A 15,056-nucleotide genomic window follows, 5' to 3' on the forward strand; every position below is an offset into this window, starting at 1 on the left:
GTACTGTGTGTGGAGGGCTGTGGGGGCACAGTACTGTATGTGGAGGCTGTGGGGCACAGTACTGTGTGTGGAGGCTGTGGGGCACAGTACTGTGTGTGGAGCGGTGTGGGGGCACAGTACTGTGTGTGGAGCGGTGTGGGGGCACAGTACTGTATGTGGAGGCTGTGGGGCACAGTACTGTGTGTGGAGGCTGTGGGGCACAGTACTGTGTGTGGAGCGGTGTGGGGGCACAGTACTGTGTGTGGAGGCAGTGGGTGGGGTTGGAGGTGTGTTGGCTTTACATAATCTCCCTTTCTTAGGGCTTGTTTTCACTTGCGAGGAACACGTCCGTGTCTCGCATGTGGAAACGAAGCTCTGGTGCCGGCACTCTGGAGCGGAGCATGCGGCTCCATGTGTTCCTATGCGGCCGCACGCTCCGCTCCGGAGTGCTGGCACCAGAGCTTCGTTTCCACATGCGAGACACGGACGTGTTCCTCGCAAGTGAAAACAAGCCCTTAGGGTGTGTGCACACGTTGCGGATTTGGCTGTAGATTTTTCTGCACAGAATCCACTTCTCTTAGCAGAACACACAGGCCAAAATGGTTGCGGATTTAATGCGGAATTGATGCGGATTTCATGCAGATTACTTGCGGATTGTCTTGCGTTTTTTGATGTGTGGATTTGCATAACTCGATGTATAGTCGTGGGTGCAAAAACGCTGCGTTTCCTCACAAAGGCTATGTGCAGCCGCTGCGGATCCGCAAGTGATTTACAGTACAATGGAAATCAATGAAAAAAAAATAAATGCTGCGCTAATGGTGCGGAAAATTCCGCGGATTAAGGGTATGTTCACACGTTCCTGATTTCCATCCTTTTTTTTTCAGGACTGAAACCGCAGCTCTTGGCAGAAAACGCAGGTCCTTTTTTTGTGCTTTTTTGGTGCGTTTTTTGATCCTTTTTTTTATGCAGTTTTCTATGCAGAGTCTGTGTGTTTTCTAGGAAGTTTTTTAGGGTTAAAATGGCTGAAAATACCCTAACCCTACCCCTAACCCTAACCCTATTCTAACCTTAGTGGAAAAAAAAAAAAAATTCTTAATTTTTTTATTGTCCCTACCTATGGGGGTGACAAAGGGGGGGGGGGGGGGTGTCATTTACTATTTTTTTATTTTGATCACTGAGATAGGTTATATCTCAGTGATCAAAATGCACTTTGGAGCGAATCTGCCGGCCGGCAGATTCGGCGGGCGCACTGCGCATGCGCCCGCCATTTTGCAAGATGGCGGCGCCCAGGGAGAAGACGGCCGGCCGGACATCGGGAGGCCGGGTAAGTATAAGGGGGGGAGATTAGGGCACGGGGGGGGCATCGGAGCACGGGGGAGGGGCATCGGAGCACGGGGGAGGGGCATCGGAGCACGGGGGGGGGGGCATCGGAGCACGGGGGGGGCATCGGAGCACGGGGGGGGGGCATCGGAGCACGGGGGGGGCATCGGAGCACGGGGGGGGCATCGGAGCACGGGGGGGGGCATCGGAGCACGGGGGGGGGCATCGGAGCACGGGGGGGGGGCATCGGAGCACGGGGGGGGGGCATCGGAGCACGGGGGGGGGGCATCGGAGCACGGGGGGGAGGGGCATCGGAGCACGGGGGGGGAGGGGCATCGGAGCACGGGGGGGAGGGGCATCGGAGCACGGGGGGGGAGGGGCATCGGAGCACGGGGGGGGAGGGGCATCGGAGCACGGGGGGGGAGGGGCATCGGAGCACGGGGGGGGGGGGGATCGGGGCAGCCACACTCCGCCCACGCACTTCCGCCCGCTTCCCCGCACTTCCTGCTGCAGCGATTCGGCACCACAAACCGCAGTAAAACCCGCAGATATATTTTTGATCTGCGGGTTTTACTGCGGGTTTGACCTCACAATGGAGGTCTATGGGTGCAGAACCGCTGCGGCTCCGAAAAAACAAGTGACATGGTACTAATTTTTTCCCGCAGCTATTCAGCGCGGCTTTTTTTTTTAAATTCAGGAACATGTGCACAGCGGTTCCTGTTTTCCATAGGGTACATTGTACTGTACCCTGCATGGAAAACAGCTGCGGAAGCGCAGCGGCAAAAACGATTACAGTCGCGCTCCGCACTGTTGGGATCCGGAGCCGCACGGTGATTGTCGCCGCTGTGTCTGCACAGTGTCAGCAGGAAGGTTTCTGACTACAATGATGGATTATACAGAGGAGCGGCCGCCTCCTCCTCACCCTCCGTCCGGCGCTCAGTGCGGACCCCCAGGCCTGAGTGACCACCGCAATCCAGGGTTACCAAGGAGACGCACCTCAGCCAACCGCAGACCGAGGACGCGATAAGACTGCGCCTGTGATTGGACAGGCGGCAAGAGGACTGATGTGACGTCAGTTTGCATTGGCTACACTGCGTTTCCAGTACTACACCGAGCCTGCAACAACCAAAGCGGTTGCTGATACCGGGGAGCGGGTGAGCGGTGCTGCGGTGTCCCGGGAGGGCTCCTGATCCGGGGAAACACGGACACTACAGCTCTGTGATATCGGGCACTGAGGCAGCATGTGAACCGCGCGGTCACCCCTAGCAACCGACATTTTCCTGGTGTAGGACTGAGATCGAACGTTATTGCCATATTGGTTCCTATGGAAACACTTCTTCCCCCTAATGTTCTGAGAATCACTGTGGTTCAGCGACAGGCCTCTGTCTGGAGGTGGCTCTAATGTGACAGGCCTCTGTCTGGAGGTGGCGCTCTAATGTGACAGTCCTCTGTCTGGAGGTGGCGCTCTAATGTGACAGGCTTCTGTCTGGAGGTGGCGCTCTAATGTGACAGGCCTCTGTCTGGAGGTGGCGCTCTAATGTGACAGTCCTCTGTCTGGAGGTGGCGCTCTAATGTGACAGGCCTCTGTCTGGAGGTGGCGCTCTAATGTGACAGGCCTCTGTCTGGAGGTGGCGCTCTAATGTGGCAGTCCTCTGTCTGGAGGTGGCGCTCTAATGTGACAGGCCTCTGTCTGGAGGTGACGCTCTAATGTGACAGTCCTCTGTCTGGAGGTGGCGCTCTAATGTGTCAGGCCTCTGTCTGGAGGTGGCGCTCTAATGTGACAGGCCTCTGTCTGGAGGTGGCGCTCTAATGTGACAGGCCTCTGTCTGGAGGTGGCGCTCTAATGTGACAGGCCTCTGTCTGGAGGTGACGCTCTAATGTGACAGGCCTCTGTCTGGAGGTGGCGCTCTAATGTGACAGGCCTCTGTCTGGAGATGGCTCTAATGTGACAGGCCTCTGGAGGTGGCGCTCTAATGTGACAGGCCTCTGTCTGGAGGTGGCGCTCTAATGTGACAGGCCTCTGTCTGGAGGTGGCGCTCTAATGTCACAGGTGGCGCTCTAATGTCACAGGCCTCTGTCTGGAGATGGCTCTAATGTGACAGGCCTCTGGAGGTGGCGCTCTAATGTGACAGGCCTCTGTCTGGAGGTGGCGCTCTAATGTGACAGGCCTCTGTCTGGAGGTGGCGCTCTAATGTGTCAGGCCTCTGTCTGGAGGTGGCGCTCTAATGTGTCAGGCCTCTGGAGGTGGCTCTAATGTGACAGGCCTCTGTCTGGAGGTGGCGCTCTAATGTGACAGGCCTCTGTCTGGAGGTGGCGCTCTAATGTGACAGGCTTCTGTCTGGAGGTGGCACTCTAATGTGACAGACCTCTGTCTGGAGGTGGCGCTCTAATGTGACAGACCTCTGTCTGGAGGTGGCGCTCAAATGTGACAGACCTCTGTCTGGAGGTGGCGCTCTAATGTGACAGGCCTCTGTCTGGAGGTGGCGCTCTAATGTGACAGACCTCTGTCTGGAGGTGGCGCTCTAATGTGACAGGCCTCTGTCTGGAGGTGGCGCTCTAATGTGACAGGCCTCTGTCTGGAGGTGGCGCTCTAATGTGACAGGCTTCTGTCTGGAGGTGGCGCTCTAATGTGACAGGCTTCTGTCTGGAGGTGGCGCTCTAATGTGACAGACCTCTGTCTGGAGGTGGCGCTCTAATGTGACAGACCTCTGTCTGGAGGTGGCGCTCTAATGTGACAGACCTCTGTCTGGAGGTGGCGCTCAAATGTGACAGACCTCTGTCTGGAGGTGGCGCTCTAATGTGACAGGCCTCTGTCTGGAGGTGGCGCTCTAATGTGACAGGCTTCTGTCTGGAGGTGGCGCTCTAATGTGACAGGCCTCTCTCTGGAGGTGGCGCTCTAATGTGACAGGCCTCTGTCTGGAGGTGGCTCTAATGTGACAGGCCTCTGTCTGGAGGTGGCGCTCTAATGTGACAGACCTCTGTCTGGAGGTGGCGCTCTAATGTGACAGGCCTCTGTCTGGAGGTGGCGCTCTAATGTGACAGGCCTCTGTCTGGAGGTGGCTCTAATGTGACAGGCCTCTGTCTGGAGGTGGCGCTCTAATGTGACAGGCCTCTGTCTGGAGGTGGCGCTCTAATGTGACAGGCTTCTGTCTGGAGGTGGCGCTCTAATGTGACAGGCCTCTGTCTGGAGGTGGCGCTCTAATGTGACAGACCTCTGTCTGGAGGTGGCGCTCAAATGTGACAGACCTCTGTCTGGAGGTGGCGCTCTAATGTGACAGGCCTCTGTCTGGAGGTGGCGCTCTAATGTGACAGGCTTCTGTCTGGAGGTGGCGCTCTAATGTGACAGGCCTCTCTCTGGAGGTGGCGCTCTAATGTGACAGGCCTCTGTCTGGAGGTGGCTCTAATGTGACAGGCCTCTGTCTGGAGGTGGCGCTCTAATGTGACAGACCTCTGTCTGGAGGTGGCGCTCTAATGTGACAGGCCTCTGTCTGGAGGTGGCGCTCTAATGTGACAGGCCTCTGTCTGGAGGTGGCTCTAATGTGACAGGCCTCTGTCTGGAGGTGGCGCTCTAATGTGACAGGCCTCTGTCTGGAGGTGGCGCTCTAATGTGACAGGCTTCTGTCTGGAGGTGGCGCTCTAATGTGACAGGCCTCTGTCTGGAGGTGGCGCTCTAATGTGACAGGCCTCTGTCTGGAGGTGGCTCTAATGTGACAGGCCTCTGTCTGGAGGTGGCTCTAATGTGACAGGCCTCTGTCTGGAGGTGGCTCTAATGTGACAGGCCTCTGTCTGGAGGTGGCGCTCTAATGTGACAGTCCTCTGTCTGGAGGTGGCGCTCTAATGTGACAGGCTTCTGTCTGGAGGTGGCGCTCTAATGTGACAGGCCTCTGTCTGGAGGTGGCGCTCTAATGTGACAGTCCTCTGTCTGGAGGTGGCGCTCTAATGTGACAGGCCTCTGTCTGGAGGTGGCGCTCTAATGTGACAGGCCTCTGTCTGGAGGTGGCGCTCTAATGTGACAGTCCTCTGTCTGGAGGTGGCGCTCTAATGTGACAGGCCTCTGTCTGGAGGTGACGCTCTAATGTGACAGTCCTCTGTCTGGAGGTGGCGCTCTAATGTGTCAGGCCTCTGTCTGGAGGTGGCGCTCTAATGTGACAGGCCTCTGTCTGGAGGTGGCGCTCTAATGTGACAGGCCTCTGTCTGGAGGTGGCGCTCTAATGTGACAGGCCTCTGTCTGGAGGTGACGCTCTAATGTGACAGGCCTCTGTCTGGAGGTGGCGCTCTAATGTGACAGGCCTCTGTCTGGAGATGGCTCTAATGTGACAGGCCTCTGGAGGTGGCGCTCTAATGTGACAGGCCTCTGTCTGGAGGTGGCGCTCTAATGTGACAGGCCTCTGTCTGGAGGTGGCGCTCTAATGTGACAGGCCTCTGTCTGGAGATGGCTCTAATGTGACAGGCCTCTGGAGGTGGCGCTCTAATGTGACAGGCCTCTGTCTGGAGGTGGCGCTCTAATGTGACAGGCCTCTGTCTGGAGGTGGCGCTCTAATGTGACAGGCTTCTGTCTGGAGGTGGCACTCTAATGTGACAGACCTCTGTCTGGAGGTGGCGCTCTAATGTGACAGACCTCTGTCTGGAGGTGGCGCTCAAATGTGACAGACCTCTGTCTGGAGGTGGCGCTCTAATGTGACAGGCCTCTGTCTGGAGGTGGCGCTCTAATGTGACAGACCTCTGTCTGGAGGTGGCGCTCTAATGTGACAGGCCTCTGTCTGGAGGTGGCGCTCTAATGTGACAGGCCTCTGTCTGGAGGTGGCGCTCTAATGTGACAGGCTTCTGTCTGGAGGTGGCGCTCTAATGTGACAGACCTCTGTCTGGAGGTGGCGCTCTAATGTGACAGACCTCTGTCTGGAGGTGGCGCTCTAATGTGACAGACCTCTGTCTGGAGGTGGCGCTCAAATGTGACAGACCTCTGTCTGGAGGTGGCGCTCTAATGTGACAGGCCTCTGTCTGGAGGTGGCGCTCTAATGTGACAGGCTTCTGTCTGGAGGTGGCGCTCTAATGTGACAGGCCTCTCTCTGGAGGTGGCGCTCTAATGTGACAGGCCTCTGTCTGGAGGTGGCTCTAATGTGACAGGCCTCTGTCTGGAGGTGGCGCTCTAATGTGACAGACCTCTGTCTGGAGGTGGCGCTCTAATGTGACAGGCCTCTGTCTGGAGGTGGCGCTCTAATGTGACAGGCCTCTGTCTGGAGGTGGCTCTAATGTGACAGGCCTCTGTCTGGAGGTGGCACTCTAATGTGACAGGCCTCTGTCTGGAGGTGGCGCTCTAATGTGACAGGCTTCTGTCTGGAGGTGGCGCTCTAATGTGACAGGCCTCTGTCTGGAGGTGGCGCTCTAATGTGACAGACCTCTGTCTGGAGGTGGCGCTCTAATGTGACAGGCCTCTGTCTGGAGGTGGCGCTCTAATGTGACAGGTTTCTGTCTGGAGGTGGCGCTCTAATGTGACAGGCCTCTGTCTGGAGGTGGCGCTCTAATGTGACAGACCTCTGTCTGGAGGTGGCTCTAATGTGACAGGCCTCTGTCTGGAGGTGGCGCTCTAATGTGACAGGCCTCTGGAGGTGGCTCTAATGTGACAGGCCTCTGTCTGGAGGTGGCGCTCTAATGTGACAGGCCTCTGTCTGGAGGTGGCGCTCTAATGTGACAGGCCTCTGTCTGGAGGTGGCTCTAATGTGACAGGCCTCTGTCTGGAGGTGGCGCTCTAATGTGACAGGCCTCTGTCTGGAGGTGGCGCTCTAATGTGACAGGCTTCTGTATGGAGGTGGCGCTCTAATGTGACAGGCCTCTGTCTGGAGGTGGCGCTCTAATGTGACAGGCTTCTGTCTGGAGGTGGCGCTCTAATGTGACAGGCCTCTGTCTGGAGGTGGCGCTCTAATGTGACAGGCCTCTGTCTGCAGGTGGCGCTCTAATGTGACAGGCCTCTGTCTGGAGGTGGTGCTCTAATGTGACAGGCCTCTGTCTGGAGATGGCGCTCTAATGTGACAGGCCTCTGTCTGGAGGTGGCTCTAATATGACAGGCCTCTGTCTGGAGGTGGCGCTCTAATGTGACAGGCCTCTGTCTGGAGGTGGCGCTCTAGTGTGACAGGCCTCTGTCTGGAGGTGGCGCTCTAATGTGACAGGCCTCTGTCTGGAGGTGGCGCTCTAATGTGACAGGCCTCTGTCTAGAGGTGGCGCTCTAATGTGACAGGCCTCTGTCTGGAGGTGGCGCTCTAATGGGGCAGGCCTCTGTCTGGAGGTGACGCTCTAATGTGACAGGCCTCTGTCTGGAGGTGGCGCTCTAATGTGACAGGCCTCTGTCTGGAGGTGGCGCTCTAATGTGACAGGCCTCTGTCTGGAGGTGGCGCTCTAATGTGACAGGCCTCTGTCTGGAGGTGGCGCTCTAATGGGGCAGGCCTCTGTCTGGAGGTGACGCTCTAATGTGACAGGCCTCTGTCTGGAGGTGGCGCTCTAATGTGACAGGCCTCTGTCTGGAGGTGGCGCTCTAATGTGACAGGCCTCTGTCTGGAGGTGGCGCTCTAATGTGACAGACCTCTGTCTGGAGGTGGCGCTCTAATGTGACAGGCCTCTGTCTGGAGGTGGCGCTCTAATGTGACAGACCTCTGTCTGGAGGTGGCTCTAATGTGACAGACCTCTGTCTGGAGGTGGCGCTCTAATGTGACAGGCCTCTGTCTGGAGGTGGCTCTAATGTGACAGACCTCTGTCTGGAGGTGGCGCTCTAATGTGACAAGCCTCTGTCTGGAAGTGGCGCTCTAATGTGACAGGCCTCTGTCTGGAGGTGGCTCTAATGTGACAGGCCTCTGGAGGTGGCGCTCTAATGTGACAGGCCTCTGTCTGGAGGTGGCGCTCTAATGTGACAGGCCTCTGTCTGGAAGTGGCGCTCTAATGTGACAGGCCTCTGTCTGGAGGTGGCTCTAATGTGACAGGCCTCTGTCTGGAGGTGGCGCTCTAATGTGACAGGCCTCTGTCTGGAGGTGGCGCTCTAATGTGACAGGCCTCTGGAGGTGGCTCTAATGTGACAGGCCTCTGGAGGTGGCGCTCTAATGTGACAGGCCTCTGTCTGGAGGTGGCGCTCTAATGTGACAGGCCTCTGTCTGGAGGTGGCGCTCTAATGTGACAGGCCTCTGTCTGGAGGTGGCGCTCTAATGTGACAGGCCTCTGTCTGGAGGTGGCGCTCTAATGTGACAGGCCTCTGTCTGGAGGTGGCGCTCTAATGTGGCAGGCCTCTGTCTGGAGGTGGTGCTCTAATGTGACAGGCCTCTGTCTGGAGGAGGCGCTCTAATGTGACAGGCCTCTGTCTGGAGCTGACGCTCTAATGTGACAGGCCTCTGTCTGGAGGTGGCGCTCTAATGTGACAGGTCTCTGTCTGGAGGTGGCGCTCTAATGTGACAGGCCTCTGTCTGGAGATGGCGCTCTAATGTGACATGCCTCTGTCTGGAGATGGCGCTCTACTGTGGCAGGCCTCTGGAGGTGGCGCTCTAATGTGACAGGCCTCTGTCTGGAGGTGGCGCTCTAATGTGACAGGCCTCTGTCTGGAGGTGGCGCTCTAATGTGACAGGCCTCTGTCTGGAGGTGGCTCTAATGTGACAGGCCTCTGTCTGGAGGTGGCGCTCTAATGTGACAGGCCTCTGTCTGGAAGTGGCGCTCTAATGTGACAGGCCTCTGTCTGGAGGTGGCTCTAATGTGACAGGCCTCTGGAGGTGGCGCTCTAATGTGACAGGCCTCTGTCTGGAGGTGGCTCTAATGTGACAGGCCTCTGGAGGTGGCGCTCTAATGTGACAGGCCTCTGTCTGGAGGTGGCGCTCTAATGTGACAGGCCTCTGTCTGGAGGTGGCGCTCTAATGTGACAGGCCTCTGTCTGGAGGTGGCGCTCTAATGTGACAGGCCTCTGTCTGGAGGTGACTCTAATGTGACAGGCTTCTGTCTGGAGGTGGCTCTAATGTGACAGGCCTCTGTCTGGAAGTGGCGCTCTAATGTGACAGGCCTCTGTCTGGAGGTGGCTCTAATGTGACAGGCCTCTGTCTGGAGGTGGCTCTAATGTGACAGGCCTCTGTCTGGAGGTGGCGCTCTAATGTGACAGGCCTCTGTCTGGAGGTGGCGCTCTAATGTGACAGGCCTCTGTCTGGAGGTGGCGCTCTAATGTGACAGGCCTCTGTCTGGAGGTGGCGCTCTAATGTGACAGGCCTCTGGAGGTGGCTCTAATGTGACAGGCCTCTGTCTGGAGGTGGCTGTAATGTGACTGGCCTCTGTCTGGAGGTGGCGCTCTAATGTGACAGGCCTCTGTCTGCAGGTGGCGCTCTAATGTGACAGGTCTCTGGAGGTGGCGCTCTAATGTGACAGGCCTCTGTCTGGAGGTGGCACTCTAATGTGACAGGCCTCTGGAGGTGGCTCTAATGTGACAGGCCTCTGTCTGGAGGTGGCTCTAATGTGGCTGGCCTCTGTCTGGAGGTGGCGCTCTAATGTGACAGGCCTCTGTCTGGAGGTGACGCTCTAATGTGACAGGCCTCTGTCTGGAGGTGGCGCTCTAATGTGACAGGCCTCTGTCTGGAGGTGGCGCTCTAATGTGACAGGCCTCTGGAGGTGGCTCTAATGTGACAGGCCTCTGTCTGGAGGTGGCGCTCTAATGTGACAGGCCTCTGTCTGGAGGTGGCGCTCTAATCTGACAGGCCTCTGGAGGTGGCGCTCTAATGTGGCAGGCCTCTGTCTGGAGGTGGCGCGCTAATGTGATAGGCCTCTGTCTGGAGGTGGCGCTCTAATGTGACAGGTCTCTGTCTGGAGGTGGCGCTCTAGTGTGACATGCCTCTGTCTGGAGATGGCGCTCTAATGTGACAAGCCTCTGTCTGGAGGTGGCTCTAATGTGACAGGCCTCTGTCTGGAAGTGGCGCTCTAATGTGACAGGCCTCTGTCTGGAAGTGGCTCTAATGTGACAGGCCTCTGGAGGTGGCGCTCTAATGTGACAGGCCTCTGTCTGGAGGTGGCTCTAATGTGACATGCCTCTGTCTGGAAGTGGCGCTCTAATGTGACAGGCCTCTGTCTGGAGGTGGCTCTAATGTGACAGGCCTCTGGAGGTGGCGCTCTAATGTGACAGGCCTCTGTCTGGAGGTGGCGCTCTAATGTGACATGCCTCTGTCTGGAGGTGGCGCTCTAATGTGACAGGCCTCTGTCTGGAGGTGGCTCTAATGTGACAGGCCTCTGGAGGTGGCGCACTCTAATGTGACAGGCCTCTGTCTGGAGGTGGCGCTCTAATGTGACAGGCCTCTGTCTGGAGGTGGCGCTCTAATGTGACAGGCCTCTGTCTGGAGGTGGCGCTCTAATGTGACAGGCCTCTGTCTGGAGGTGGCGCTCTAATGTGGCAGGCCTCTGTCTGGAGATGGCGCTCTAATGTGACAAGCCTCTGTCTGGAGGTGGCTCTAATGTGACAGGCCTCTGTCTGGAAGTGGCGCTCTAATGTGACAGGCCTCTGTCTGGAAGTGGCGCTCTAATGTTACAGGCCTCTGTCTGGAGTTGGCTCTAATGTGACAGGCCTCTGGAGGTGGCGCTCTAATGTGACAGGCCTCTGTCTGGAGGTGGCGCTCTAATGTGACAGGCCTCTGGAGGTGGCGCTCTAATGTGACAGGCCTCTGTCTGGAGGTGGCTCTAATGTGACATGCCTCTGTCTGGAAGTGGCGCTCTAATGTGACAGGCCTCTGTCTGGAGGTGGCTCTAATGTGACAGGCCTCTGGAGGTGGCGCTCTAATGTGACAGGCCTCTGTCTGGAGGTGGCGCTCTAATGTGACATGCCTCTGTCTGGAGGTGGCGCTCTAATGTGACAGGCCTCTGTCTGGAGGTGGCTCTAATGTGACAGGCCTCTGGAGGTGGCGCTCTAATGTGACAGGCCTCTGCCTGGAGGTGGCGCTCTAATGTGACAGGCCTCTGTCTGGAGGTGGCGCTCTAATGTGACAGGCCTCTGTCTGGAAGTGGCGCTCTAATGTGACAGGCCTCTGTCTGGAAGTGGCGCTCTAATGTGACAGGCCTCTGTCTGGAGGTGGCTCTAATGTGACAGGCCTCTGGAGGTGGCGCTCTAATGTGACAGGCCTCTGTCTGGAGGTGGCTCTAATGTGACAGGCCTCTGGAGGTGGCGCTCTAATGTGACAGGCCTCTGTCTGGAGGTGGCGCTCTAATGTGACAGGCCTCTGTCTGGAGGTGGCGCTCTAATGTGACAGGCCTCTGTCTGGAGGTGGCTCTAATGTGACAGGCTTCTGTCTGGAGGTGGCTCTAATGTGACATGCCTCTGTCTGGAAGTGGCGCTCTAATGTGACAGGCCTCTGTCTGGAGGTGGCTCTAATGTGACAGGCCTCTGGAGGTGGCGCTCTAATGTGACAGGCCTCTGTCTGGAGGTGGCGCTCTAATGTGACAGGCCTCTGTCTGGAGGTGGTGCTCTAATGTGACAGGCCTCTGTCTGGAGGTGGCGCTCTAATGTGACAGGCCTCTGGAGGTGGCTCTAATGTGACAGGCCTCTGTCTGGAGGTGGCGCTCTAATGTGACAGGCCTCTGTCTGGAGGTGGCGCTCTAATGTGACAGGCCTCTGTCTGGAGGTGGCGCTCTAATGTGACAGGCCTCTGTCTGGAAGTGGCGCTCTAATGTGACAGGCCTCTGTCTGGAGGTGGCTCTAATGTGACAGGCCTCTGGAGGTGGCGCTCTAATGTGACAGGCTTCTGTCTGGAGTTGGCTGTAATGTGACATGCCTCTGTCTGGAAGTGGCGCTCTAATGTGACAGGCCTCTGTCTGGAGGTGGCTCTAATGTGACAGGCCTCTGGAGGTGGCGCTCTAATGTGACAGGCCTCTGTCTGGAGGTGGCGCTCTAATGTGACAGGCCTCTGGAGGTGGCGCTCTAATGTGACAGGCCTCTGGAGGTGGCGCTCTAATGTGACAGGCCTCTGTCTGGAGGTGGCTCTAATGTGACAGGCTTCTGTCTGGAGGTGGCTCTAATGTGACATGCCTCTGTCTGGAAGTGGCGCTCTAATGTGACAGGCCTCTGTCTGGAGGTGGCTCTAATGTGACAGGCCTCTGGAGGTGGCGCTCTAATGTGACAGGCCTCTGTCTGGAGGTGGCGCTCTAATGTGACATGCCTCTGTCTGGAGGTGGCGCTCTAATGTGACAGGCCTCTGTCTGGAGGTGGCTCTAATGTGACAGGCCTCTGGAGGTGGCGCTCTAATGTGACAGGCCTCTGTCTGGAGGTGGCGCTCTAATGTGACAGGCCTCTGTCTGGAGGTGGCGCTCTAATGTGACAGGCCTCTGTCTGGAGGTGGCGCTCTAATGTGACAGGCCTCTGTCTGGAGGTGGCGCTCTAATGTGACAGGCCTCTGTCTGGAGGTGGCTCTAATGTGACAGGCTTCTGTCTGGAGGTGGCTCTAATGTGACATGCCTCTGTCTGGAAGTGGCGCTCTAATGTGACAGGCCTCTGTCTGGAGGTGGCTCTAATGTGACAGGCCTCTGGAGGTGGCGCTCTAATGTGACAGGCCTCTGTCTGGAGGTGGTGCTCTAATGAGACAGGCCTCTGTCTGGAGGTGGCGCTCTAATGTGACAGGGCTCTGTCTGGAGGTGGCGCTCTAATGTGACAGGCCTCTGGAGGTGGCTCTAATGTGACAGGCCTCTGGAGGTGGCTCTAATGTGACAGGCCTCTGTCTGGAGGTGGCTCTAATGTGACAGGCCTCTGGAGGTGGCGCTCTAATGTGACAGGCCTCTGTCTGGAGGTGGCGCTCTAATGTGACAGGCCTCTGTCTGGAGGTGGCGCTCTAATGTGACAGGCCTCTGTCTGGAGGTGGCGCTCTAATGTGACAGGCCTCTGTCTGGAGGTGGCGCTCTAATGTGACAGGCCTCTGTCTGGAGGTGGCGCTCTAATGTGACAGGCCTCTGGAGGTGGCTCTAATGTGACAGGCCTCTGTCTGGAGGTGGCTGTAATGTGACTGGCCTCTGTCTGGAGGTGGCGCTCTAATGTGACAGGCCTCTGTCTGCAGGTGGCGCTCTAATGTGACAGGTCTCTGGAGGTGGCGCTCTAATGTGACAGGCCTCTGTCTGGAGGTGGCTGTAATGTGACTGGCCTCTGTCTGGAGGTGGCGCGCTAATGTGATAGGCCTCTGTCTGGAGGTGGCGCTCTAATGTGACAGGTCTCTGTCTGGAGGTGGCGCTCTAGTGTGACATGCCTCTGTCTGGAGATGGCGCTCTAATGTGACAAGCCTCTGTCTGGAGGTGGCTCTAATGTGACAGGCCTCTGTCTGGAAGTGGCGCTCTAATGTGACAGGCCTCTGTCTGGAAGTGGCTCTAATGTGACAGGCCTCTGGAGGTGGCGCTCTAATGTGACAGGCCTCTGTCTGGAGGTGGCTCTAATGTGACATGCCTCTGTCTGGAAGTGGCGCTCTAATGTGACAGGCCTCTGTCTGGAAGTGGCGCTCTAATGTGACAGGCCTCTGTCTGGAAGTGGCGTTCTAATGTTACAGGCCTCTGTCTGGAGTTGGCTCTAATGTGACAGGCCTCTGGAGGTGGCGCTCTAATGTGACAGGCCTCTGTCTGGAGGTGGCGCTCTAATGTGACAGGCCTCTGGAGGTGGCGCTCTGTGACAGGCCTCTGTCTGGAGGTGGCTCTAATGTGACATGCCTCTGTCTGGAAGTGGCGCTCTAATGTGACAGGCCTCTGTCTGGAGGTGGCTCTAATGTAACAGGCCTCTGGAGGTGGCGCTCTAATGTGACTGGCCTCTGTCTGGAGGTGGCGCTCTAATGTGACATGCCTCTGTCTGGAGGTGGCGCTCTAATGTGACAGGCCTCTGTCTGGAGGTGGCTCTAATGTGACAGGCCTCTGGAGGTGGCGCTCTAATGTGACAGGCCTCTGCCTGGAGGTGGCGCTCTAATGTGACAGGCCTCTATCTGGAGGTGGCGCTCTAATGTGACAGGCCTCTGTCTGGAAGTGGCGCTCTAATGTGACAGGCCTCTGTCTGGAAGTGGCGCTCTAATGTGACAGGCCTCTGTCTGGAGGTGGCTCTAATGTGACAGGCCTCTGGAGGTGGCGCTCTAATGTGACAGGCCTCTGTCTGGAGGTGGCTCTAATGTGACAGGCCTCTGGAGGTGGCGCTCTAATGTGACAGGCCTCTGTCTGGAGGTGGCGCTCTAATGTGACAGGCCTCTGTCTGGAGGTGGCGCTCTAATGTGACAGGCCTCTGTCTGGAGGTGGCTCTAATGTGACAGGCTTCTGTCTGGAGGTGGCTCTAATGTGACATGCCTCTGTCTGGAAGTGGCGCTCTAATGTGACAGGCCTCTGTCTGGAGGTGGCTCTAATGTGACAGGCCTCTGGAGGTGGCGCTCTAATGTGACAGGCCTCTGTCTGGAGGTGGCGCTCTAATGTGACAGGCCTCTGTCTGGAGGTGGCGCTCTAATGTGACAGGCCTCTGTCTGGAGGTGGCGCTCTAATGTGACAGGCCTCTGGAGGTGGCTCTAATGTGACAGGCCTCTGTCTGGAGGTGGCGCTCTAATGTGACAGGCCTCTGTCTGGAGGTGGCGCTCTAATGTGACAGGCCTCTGTCTGGAGGTGGCGCTCTAATGTGACAAGCCTCTGTCTGGAGGTGGCTCTAATGTGACAGGCCTCTGTCTGGAAGTGGCGCTCTAATGTGACAGGCCTCTGTCTGGAAGTGGCGCTCTAATGTGACAGGCCTCTGTCTGGAAGTGGCGCTCTAATGTGACAGGCCT

At 57.3% G+C, this 15,056-nt stretch overlaps 1 protein-coding gene across 1 annotated transcript in view; it reads left to right on the top strand.

Moving 5' to 3' along the window:
• Positions 1-2,354: 2,354 nt before the first annotated feature.
• TMEM218 (transmembrane protein 218) overlaps positions 2,355-15,056 on the top strand; it is a 36,376-nt gene continuing 23,674 nt past the window's right edge. The window contains exon 1 of the mRNA XM_069740849.1: positions 2,355-2,453. The gene's annotated coding sequence lies outside the window, so the exon portion shown is untranslated. The remainder of the gene's footprint in view (positions 2,454-15,056) is intronic.

The sequence above is a fragment of the Ranitomeya imitator genome, chromosome 10, assembly GCF_032444005.1.
Source record: "Ranitomeya imitator isolate aRanImi1 chromosome 10, aRanImi1.pri, whole genome shotgun sequence".
Classification (NCBI taxonomy): domain Eukaryota; kingdom Metazoa; phylum Chordata; class Amphibia; order Anura; family Dendrobatidae; genus Ranitomeya; species Ranitomeya imitator.